Source organism: Sciurus vulgaris (assembly GCF_902686455.1).
Source record: "Sciurus vulgaris genome assembly, chromosome: 12".
Lineage (NCBI taxonomy): Eukaryota > Metazoa > Chordata > Mammalia > Rodentia > Sciuridae > Sciurus > Sciurus vulgaris.
The window spans coordinates 27,546,659-27,557,557 of NC_136473.1; positions in this window are offsets into that span (position 1 = coordinate 27,546,659).

Here is a 10,899-nt window from a genome sequence, read left to right on the forward strand (position 1 = left end):
AACTTACCTCTAGCAAACACAGGCCTTTGGTGTCTGTTACAGTTCTGATTTTAGTTTCCTTACCTCTCCGCCTAGATTGTAAGATTCCACAAATGAAAGGTTCATGTTGGAATTTTTCCCATTATATGTATCCCCAGGGTTTGAACAAAGGTGGGGCTCAATTAATACCGGGGAAGAAATTTTCTTCTAACTTTACTCTTAATGCCACAGGCTCCAGGAAACAGAAATGAGTGGGAGATCAAACCCTCCTTTTTGATGAGGCAGTGGCACACACCTGTAATCCCAGTTGCTCTGAAGCTGAGGCAGGAAGACCACAAGTTCAAGGCCAACCTGGGTGATTTAGAGAGACCCTGTTTCTAAATTTTAAAAAGGGACTTGCGGATGTAGCTCAGTGATGGGCGCTTGCCTTGCATGGTAGAGCCCGTGTCCAATACCCAACACACAAAGCCTCTTTTACCCATCAAGATATCTTCTTATCACAGCAATGTGTTCTTGGGTCATTCTGTGGTTTTAGGAGAAAATTAGTAACAAACCTTACCCCATCCCAGGAGCCCTTGGATATGAAACACTCACAAGTACTCCTGAATGAGGGTGTTAACCACAACCACAGGAAACGGTCTCATTTCTAGGGATACTGAAGACAGTAAGAAGTGATAGGTGCACATATGTTCACTTGTTAAATTGCACATACTTTTAAGTACTTTATGTAAGGTATGAATTTATAAAAGAAAAAATTAAAGCATTGATGAGAAAGGAATAAAGTTCAAATCCAGGATGATCTCCCCCATGTCTAGATCCTGCCAGGCATAAGGTAACAGGCTCACACATTCTGGAGAATGACTACTTTATGTTAGCTAAAGAGGTATCAAAATATATCTGCTATCCTGGCACAGGGCCACTTTCTGAATCAATTTTAATTTAATGTAGGGAAGCCAATGAGCAAAAAACTGCAGAGTTCTGTAGTTTGGCTTCCCAGAAGTTACTGTCTGAACCATTGTGGGGTTTGGAACTACTGAAGTTAGTTTATTCAGCACTACTTAGTATTCACACTGGACTTCATGGACACCAAAACAGATCTGTCTCCTGGCTACTTACTACCTTACCTGAAGTTCATTTTGACTCATATTTTCATGAGCCAGTATTTTAATAAAATAGTTTTTCCTATTAAAAAAATTATCCCAAACTTGGACATAACGGCAAAAAGATAACTGTCCTTTCAAATGCATACTGAGAAACAAAATGAAAAACAAAAACCAAAAACCAAAAACCCAAAAAAAAAAAAAAAACCACCCAAAATCATGCTAGGGCACTATCAAGTTTACTTAAACATCTACTCAATCTCAGAGTAACTGAGATTACAGATGTGTATCACCTCCCAGCCAAAAATGTATAATTCTGTTTGACTTTGTATTTACTATCAATTCGAGCCTAGAGTATAAAGTAAAATGTTAACATGGAGAAATGGTCCAAATTTTTCAGATGTATCCTCCTTTGAATCAGCTGCATCGTCTGCTGGGCTCCTAAATATTGAGTTAAGTAAATTTTTGACAAGTGCCCATTATGTATCAGTGCCCATTATGTATCTTGTTTTAAGAATATATTTTTAAGAAAATAAAAGGGTAAGCCAGAGACTGGGAGATAACCACAAATTACTTATCTGATCAATTACTTATAGCTAAAATATACAGACCAATAGAACAGAAGACAGAGAGAAATCCACACAGCTAGTTAACTGATTCTTCACAAAGGTCTAAAAACAGGACAAAAGATAACCTCTTTTAACAATGATGCTGGGAAAACTGTATATCCATATGTAAAAACTGAAACTACATCCCTCTCACCTGCACAAAAGACAACTCAAAATTGATCACTGACCTAGGAATAGGACCAGAAGATTTACAACTACAGAGGGAACATAGAGGAGAAGCCAACATCTTGGCATAGGCAGCAACTTCCTCAATAATACTCTTATAGCTCAGGAAATAACACCAAGAATCAATAAATGGAATGGCATAAAACTAAAAGGCTTCTGCAGCAAAAACCTACAGACCAATGGAACAGAAGACACAGAGACAAACCCACATAAAAAGTTACCTCATACTAGACAAAGGCTCCATATACATACATTGGAGAAACAATAGCCTCTTCAACAAATGGTGCTGGCAAGACAGGAAATTCATATGCAGTAAAATGAAACTAAGACCCTATCTCTCACCCTGCACAAAACTCAACTCAAAATGGATCAAGGATCTGGGAATTAGACCCAAAACCCTTCAACAAATAGAAGGAAAAGTAGGGTCGAATCTTCATCTCATTGGCTTAGGACCAGACTTCCCTAACAAGACCCCCCACAACACAAGAAATAAAAGCAAGAATCAATAAATGGGGTAGAGTCAAACTAAAAAGTTTTTCTCAGCACAGGAAACAATCAATAATGTGAAGAGAGAGCCTATGGAGTGGGAGAAAATCTTTTCCACACACATTTCAGACAGAGCAATAATCTCCAAAGTTTATAAAGAACTTCAAAAACTTTACACCCAAAATACAAAGAACCCAATCAATAAATGGGCTAAGGAAATGGGCAGACACTTCACAGAAGATATACAGGTGATCAACAAATATATAAAAAGTATTCATCATTCCTAGTAATTAGAGAAATGCAAATTAAAGCCACCCTAAGATTTCATCTAACTTCGATTAGAATGGCTATTATCAAGAACACAAGCAATAATATGTGTTGGCAAGGATGTGGGGAAAAGGTACACTCATACATTGCTGGTGGAGTTGCAAATTGGTGCAGACACTCTGGAAAGCAGTATGGACATTCCTCAGAAAACTTGGAATGGACCCACCATTTGACCCAGCTATCCCACTCCTTGGTTTATACCTAAAGAACTTAAAATCAGCATACTACAGGTGATGCAGCCACATTAATGTTCGCAGCAACTCAATTCACGTTATCTAGACTGTGGAACCAACCTAGATGCCCTTCAACAGATGAATGGATAAAGAAACTGTGATATATATATATAATGGAATATTACTCAGCCATAAAGAATAATTAAATTATGGCATTTGCTGGTAAATGAATGAAGTTGGAAAATATCATGCTAAGCGAAATAGGCCAAGCCCAAAAATCCAAAGGCTGAATATTTTCTCTGATAAGTGCATAACAATATATAACAAGGGTGGGCGGTAGGGGGAAGAGAAGAATGAAGAAACTTTGGATGGTGTAGAGGAAAATGGGGTGGGAGGGGGTGGGGGACAGAAAGAATGAAACAGACAGTATTACCCTATATACACGTATGATTACATGAAAGGTGTGAATCTACATTGTGTACAACCATAGAAATGAAAAGTACCCCATTTGTGTACAATGAATCAAAATGCAGTCTGTAAAAATAAAAAAGATTTTAATAAAAAAAATGGGCAAAGGAAGTGAACAAGCACTTCACAGAAGAAATATAAATGGTCAAAAATAAATGAAAAATGTTCAACATCTCTAGCAATTAGAGAAATGCAAAGTAAAACTACACTGAGATTCCATCTCACTCCAGTCAGAAATGGCAACTATCAAGAATACAAGTAACAGGCTGGGATTGTGGCTCAGTGGTAGGATGCTTGCCTAGCATTGTGAGGCACTGGGTTCAATCTTCAGCACCACGTAAAAATAAATAAAAGTATTGTGTTCATCTATAGTTAGATTTTTTTTTTTAAAAAAAAAGAATAAAAGTAATAATAAATGTTTGTGAGGATGTGGGGAGATAGGTACTCTCCTACGTTGCTAGTGGGACTGCAAATTGGTGAAACCACTCTGGAAAGCAGTATGGAGAGTCCTTAGAAAACTTGGAAAGGAACCACCATCTGACCCAGCTATCCCACTCCTGGGTCTATACCTGAAGGACTTAAAATCAGCATATTACAGTGACACAGCCACATCAACGCTTACAGCAGCTCAACTCACAATAGCCACGGATGGAAACAACCTAGGTATCCTTCAATGGATGAATGGATAAAGAAAATGTGACAGACACACACACACACACACACACACACACACACACACACACAATTATTCAGTTACAAAAAAATGAATGAAATGATGGCATTTGCCAGTAAATGGATGGATCTAGAGAATATCATGCTGAGTGAAATAAGCCAGTCCCAAAAAACCAAAGGCTGGATGTTCTCTGATATGTGGATTCTAACTCACAAGGGAGGGTGGGGACGAGAAGAATAGAAGTCCACTGGACTAGACAAAGGTGAATCAAGACAAGGAAGTGGAGAAGGGAATAGAAAGGACAGTAGAATTAATCAGACATAACTTTCCTAGTCTTATGTTTGAAAACACACTGAGGGTAACTGCATCACGCACAACCACAAAAATAGGATCCTAACTGGAATAAGTTATACTCCATGTATGTATAATATGCCAAAATACATTCTACTGTCATGTATAACTAAAAGGAATAACAAAAAAGAACCTACAGAATGAGAGAAATCTTTGCTAGTTACTCCTCCAACAGAATATTCATATTTAGAATATATAAAGAACTCAAAAAATTCAATATTAAGCTGGGCAGGGTGATGCAAGTTTGTGATCCCAACTACTTGGGAGGCCAAGGCAAAAGGATCCAAGTTTGAATCCAACCTGGATAATTAATTAGATCCTTTCTCAAAAAAAAAAAAAAAAAAAAAAAAAAAAAAAAAAAAGCCTAGGGATGAAGCTCGGTGGTAGAGAGGGGTTCAATCTTCAGTACTGTATAATAAATGAATGAATGAATAAACAAACAAATAAATATTTAGAGCAAGTAAAAGGAACTCTTATACCCCATTTGTGGGAATGTAAATTAGTACTACCACTATGGAAATCAGTATGGATGTTCCTCCAAAGACTAGGAACAGAATCACTGTATGCAGCTATACCACTCTTTGGTATTTATCCAAAAAAAAAAAAAAAAAAAAAAAATTAAGGTCAACATATATAGAGATACATGCATACCTATGTTTACAGCAGGATAATTCACAACCACCAAATCATGGAACCAGCTTAGGTATCCTCAACAGATGAATGGATAAAGAAATTGTGATCTATATACACACAGGCACACACACCAGTGGAATTTTATTCAGCCATAAAAATGAAATTATGTCAATTCCAAGAAAGTAAATGAAACTGGAGAGCATCCTGTTAAGTGAAATTCAACTCAGAAAGTCAAGGTCATGTGTATTTTCTCTCATATGTGCAAGTTAGAAAGGAAAAAGGGGAAGAAAGCAGGAGGAATCTCATGAAGTTATAAAGGAGCTGGACATGGTGGTGCATGCCTGTCATCTCAGCTACTCTGGAGGTTGAGGCAGGCGTATCACAAATTTAAGGCCAGCTTTGACAACTTAGCAAGAATCTGTCTCAAAAAACTAAAAGGGGTGGTGATGCAGAGTACCCCTGAATTCAATCCTCAGTACCACCAAAAAACCCCAGCCAAACAAAAAAAACCCAATCAACAATTCTTGAAACTCAAAATAAAAAAACAATTTAAAAATAAGTAAAAGAGCAGGGTGAGGTGGTGTACACCTGTAATCCCAGCAGCTCAGGAGGCTGAGGCAAGAGGATCTTGAGTTCAAAGTTAGCCTCAGCAAAATCAAGGCACTAAGCAACTCAGTGGGCCCTGTCTCTTAATGAAATACAAAATAGGACGGGAGATGTGGCTCAGTGGTCAAGTGTCCCTGAGTTCAATCCCTGGTACCAAAAAAAAAAAAAAAAAAGTAAAAGATATGAACATTTCCTGAGTGTATAAGAATGAAATGATTATCTGGGATGGAGCTGGAGCTCAACAGTAGAGCACTAGCTTAGCATGTGTGAGGCAGTGTGTTTGATCCTCAACCCCATATAAAAATAAATAAATAAAATAAAGGTATCTTGCCCAGCTACCAAAAATATGTGTGCGTGTGTGTGTATAAAAATTCTGTCTTGAACCCTTAAAGGAATTCACATTAAAGCCACAATGAGACACCTACGAGAATGTCTAAAATCAAAGAACAACCGGTCAATTGTTGACATCATGGAGCAATCAGAAACCTTATGGGGAAATAGTGGAAATGTGAAACGGCAGAACCACTTTGGAGAAGTTTGCATTGCCCTAAGAATTCAAATGTACATTTACCATTATGACCCAGTCTCCAGTATAAAGAAAAATGAAAGCAAATTTTTACATACAGATAATATGTATGAATGTTCTGGCAGCTTTATTTGTAAAAGCGAAACAATTCAAATGTCCACCACCCTGTGAATGGATAAGCAAATTATGATACATCCATAGGATGGAATATTTTTCAGTAATAGAAAGGACTGAACTCCCCTTCCCCCCGCTGTACTGGGAATTGAACTGAGGAATGCTTTACACTGAGTTATATCCCCAGTCCTTTTTAACTTTCGAGGCAGGGTCTCCTCCTGCCTCCTGCCTCCCAAGTTTCTGAGATTACAAGCATGTGCCACAAGCCCTGGCTCATCTCAACTTTTTAAAGAACGTTAACTCAAGTAGACACAAAGTGTAATGATCCTGATCACATCCCATTCCCATAATGGAATATATACATCCACTTGGATTTCCTTCCCCAGGGACTCTCCTTCTCTGATGAATGTACCTTCCACTTAGCCACTTGTTTGAATGCAGAGGGTAACTGACTCAATGCCAGCTAATAATCAATTTTCCTGGGGAATATGGAATTGCCTCTAAGAATCTAACAATAGTCTGACTTCTCCCTTACACAAAGATAAACTTAAGACATCTACCATGTGGAGGAAGAAACAAATCCAGGTGGAAGACTGAGAAAGAGATAAGCAAGAGAAAAGGATAACTTGTTGGTTTCTCTTCAGTGTTGCAATCTGGTTCCAGTCTGTTCTGGAAATCTAGAAATCTAGAAATCTGACCTTGGGTTTCATGATTCCTTACCATGTGACTTCTATAATAAAATTCAGCCTTTGTGAGGTTAGATGGATTTCTATCACTTCCAACAAAAATACTGTTAAAACATGTTTTATCATTAAAAGAAAACACTGGGTTCACTTCATATTGGAAAAGTAATTATTTATTATGACAAAAATAAAACTGTTGACTGAAAACAAATGAATGTTACACTATATTGCACCATGATTGCAAATGACCCAAAACCTGTCTAAAAGATGAACATTCCAGAGCAAACAGCATCCTTTTACTTGGATAAATAGGCATGCAAGCAACTCATTATAACATAATTGTAGAAATAAAATCATGAGAACCAGCCACCTGAACTTAACATATAAAATGCATTTCACAATAGTAATGAAGTATTAAAATGACAAAAACATGTCTTTTAAACAACCCACCATCAGAAGAACATGCTTTGAACTGTTTGCAGGAAGTAATGATGTGAATCATTAATTAGCTTTGCCATTTTCTTGGTTAATGCTTATAATCTTGAACCAATGGTACACATTTCAGTTGCTTGGTTAGGGTTCAGAACAGTTTGTGGTGTCAAAGACATTGTTCCTTTCCTCTGAACTACAGCAGTGGATCCACAGAGAGATATGACTCACAATTTTGACCTTATAATACCATTTGTATTTGACCCAGGCTGATTAGCTAAGATATACTGTTAGAGCTTTTGCGGAAAGCTTGAACCTTGATGGATACTATTTAAATTTTAGGAAATGAACATAAAAACAAATATACACATTTTAATATAGTTGTACATTCTGAGGCAAGAAGTATATTGAATACAGGACTTAATGCTTCCTCTTTAATGCTCTAAAGCACCAATTTATGTTATGATGGCAATGTGTGATTATAATCATTATACTCTGATGAGAATAAGTGCAAGAGCAAGGCAAACTATGCTCTGTGGAACAGATGAACATGGCAAAGTTTGTAACTATCCAATAACTGGAAAAAAATAACCATCATTTCACACTTTCAATGAAACAGCAGCTAAACTTCTTTAAAATCAAAATTAAAAATTTTCATAACCCATACTGAAAATTTACTCCAAGAGAATAAAAGAGGGGTTTCAGAGTCCCTGAATTTTCCGAGGGAAAATGTAAGATCAAAATGATTATAGTCTTTTATGAATAGGGATAAAACGTGCAAAGAAATCATACACAACTGAGATCTAAGGATAGTCCCTTGCTATTTTAACCAATATTGATGGAAATATATTCACAGTATACTACAACCAATCAAATTAAGGGATTTTTCCTTTCCCTTATTCTATTTAACTAATCAAACACTGAATAAGCATTGACTCATTTGCTTTAATGAAAACCATATGTGAATCTGATATACTGTGTTAGTCCTGCTGGTGGTAAATAATTAAGAATAAAACAAAAATCTCCAAGGAATGCAATTCCTTAGTTGTAAATTTTGCATATTTCAAATACAGTTTGGGTGAAGGGGGTATTTATGGGATGGTGTAACATCCCACAAACTTGAGCAAAGCACCTTGTGATTTGAAAAATGAGGTAACTTTTTAATTAAAATTTTACAAGTCTGTGCAAGAGAACATTTCCATTCTTTCAGAACAATTCTTTACTTTCTTTCCTTTTTTTTTTTTTGGTACTGGGGACTGAACCCAGGGGCACTTTACCACTGAGCAACATACTCAGCACCTTTTTATTTTTTATTCTGAGATGGTCTTGCTAAGTCACTTAGGGCCTTACTAAGTTCCTGGCTGGCCTTGAATTTATGAACCTCCTGCCTCAGCTTCCCTAGCTGCTGCAACTGCAGGCATGTGCCACTGAGCCCTGCTAGAACTTTGTTTTCTATTCTAAAAGCTATGCACAGCACATTTTATTATTTCTGCATTTTCAGAAGAACACTAAGATTACTGATTAAGGGGGATGGGGAGGAGGGAGCAAAAGATGCCTATATGTGACTACAGTTCCAAAATCTGAAAACCTAATCAGCCTTCAATATTTTCTGGTGACATTAAATATATACATCAACTAGTTCTATAGTAAAATACAATATACTTTCTAGTAATTGTAAGTGCCTTAAATGGAAAGAGGGGGAGAAATTCATTCTTCTATTTACATTTTCTTATCTAATATCACTTTGAAGATTTTACCTTTAATTTCAAACATTCTGAATTTGTTTCCAAAAGTATACTGTAAGAATTCAAATTAACATTTCCCAAACAATTCTTCAAAGCACATACATTTAAAGCTGACTTTAGGCCACCTGAACACATTTTTCCCCCCTAAATTTAAAATGTAGTTGAACCTATTTTTCACATTGACCTTCTCTAAAAGAGCTTTGGTTATGAAAAATTCTTAAAATATACATTTTTTGAGGAGGAGTCTGGTTTTTGTGTTTCAGTCTTCACAGACATTTTCAATGAGTAAAGATTAGACACTACTAAAAAAATCTAACCTTGACTATAAGTTTTAAATTTATGCAGACACTTGTAAAATAATGACAATCTGGCTACGGTATACTTTCAAAACTACAAAGTCAAATGGAACTGTAGTTGGGGTGGCATTTATAGGCAATAAACTGAACTACTTCCATCCAATTAAAGCCAGGAAAATGAGGAAGATAAATTTTCTAGAAGTATTTCTAGCATACACTGATGTTTTATAAGCAGTATACTACCATTTTTTATGTGATATGGCTTGTTTTCTCTTTTGCATTATCATTAGTCATTAATTCAATTTAAGTTGTATAGTATTTATTATTTGGTACTTTATTTTCCTACTTGTTTGTATTTATATAATAAATGAGGTAACAATGGGGGGTAGTAATCAAATAATGAATGACTATAATTTCATACTACATGGACTTCCCTAGTTGAGGCTTTAAAAAATATAAATAATAGATTCAGATCTACTACTTTAGATAGCCAGTACAATGTTCTACTAGATACAGGATAACGTGCTGTATCTTGAAGGGACTTTACCCTGACAGAATGTTTTGGAATTGAAATTTGATACAAAGTTTTTTGGTTCCAAAGCCATAGATAAAAAATTAAGACTCATAAAAGTTGATCTTCCAAGAGAAATGTCAATAAAACTTATACATCTATAGGTACAGTACCAGTACATTTCCGTAAAGTATGTTTTACACAGTAATGAATTAAATGAGTGCAATTCAGAAACAATTTTACCTATAATTTCTCCTAACTTCTAAAAAACCAAAAAAGCTTTCATTGTTTTCTTCAAAATTTTCTTTGCTTTCAGCATTCCATGACTCTTTAGAGGCTATTGTTAATGGCATTACCTATATTTCTCACAGCTTCCATAGGAAAATAATTATTATCTCTTTATTCTATAGATACTGAAAGTTAAATTATGCTTAATCAAAATGATTGTGGCTATAAGGGTAGTGACATTTAAAAATTTTCAGCAATGAAAACGTTGTATTAACTTTCCTCCAATGAATATAGAATATACCTTTAAACATACTAACACAAAAATCTAAAAGCAAGAATTACATATTTAATCTTCAGTTTTCAATAGATTTTATGCGTATATATATTAATATTTCAGGTTTTAAGAAATTAAATTACATTAACAACATTCAGTATATTCCCTTATAAGGACAGTTAATTCTAAGAGTTCTCAAAAAAGCATGATGAATTTAAAGACGAAGAGTACAAAATGTCAAATTAAAAATATGCCACATTTGAACTTGCAAAGGCAAGTACATTTTAATCTTAACATAATAAAAAAATTTTGCCTAAAATTTAAATTCTTTGGGACTGGGGCTGGGGCTCAGTGGTAGAATGTTTGTCTAACATGTGTGAGGTACTGGGTTTGATCCTCAGCCCCACATGAATAAATAAAAAATAAAGGTATTGTGTTGATCTACAACTAAGACAACAACAACAAAATAAAACTTTAAATTCTTTATCCTCCAATTAAAAATA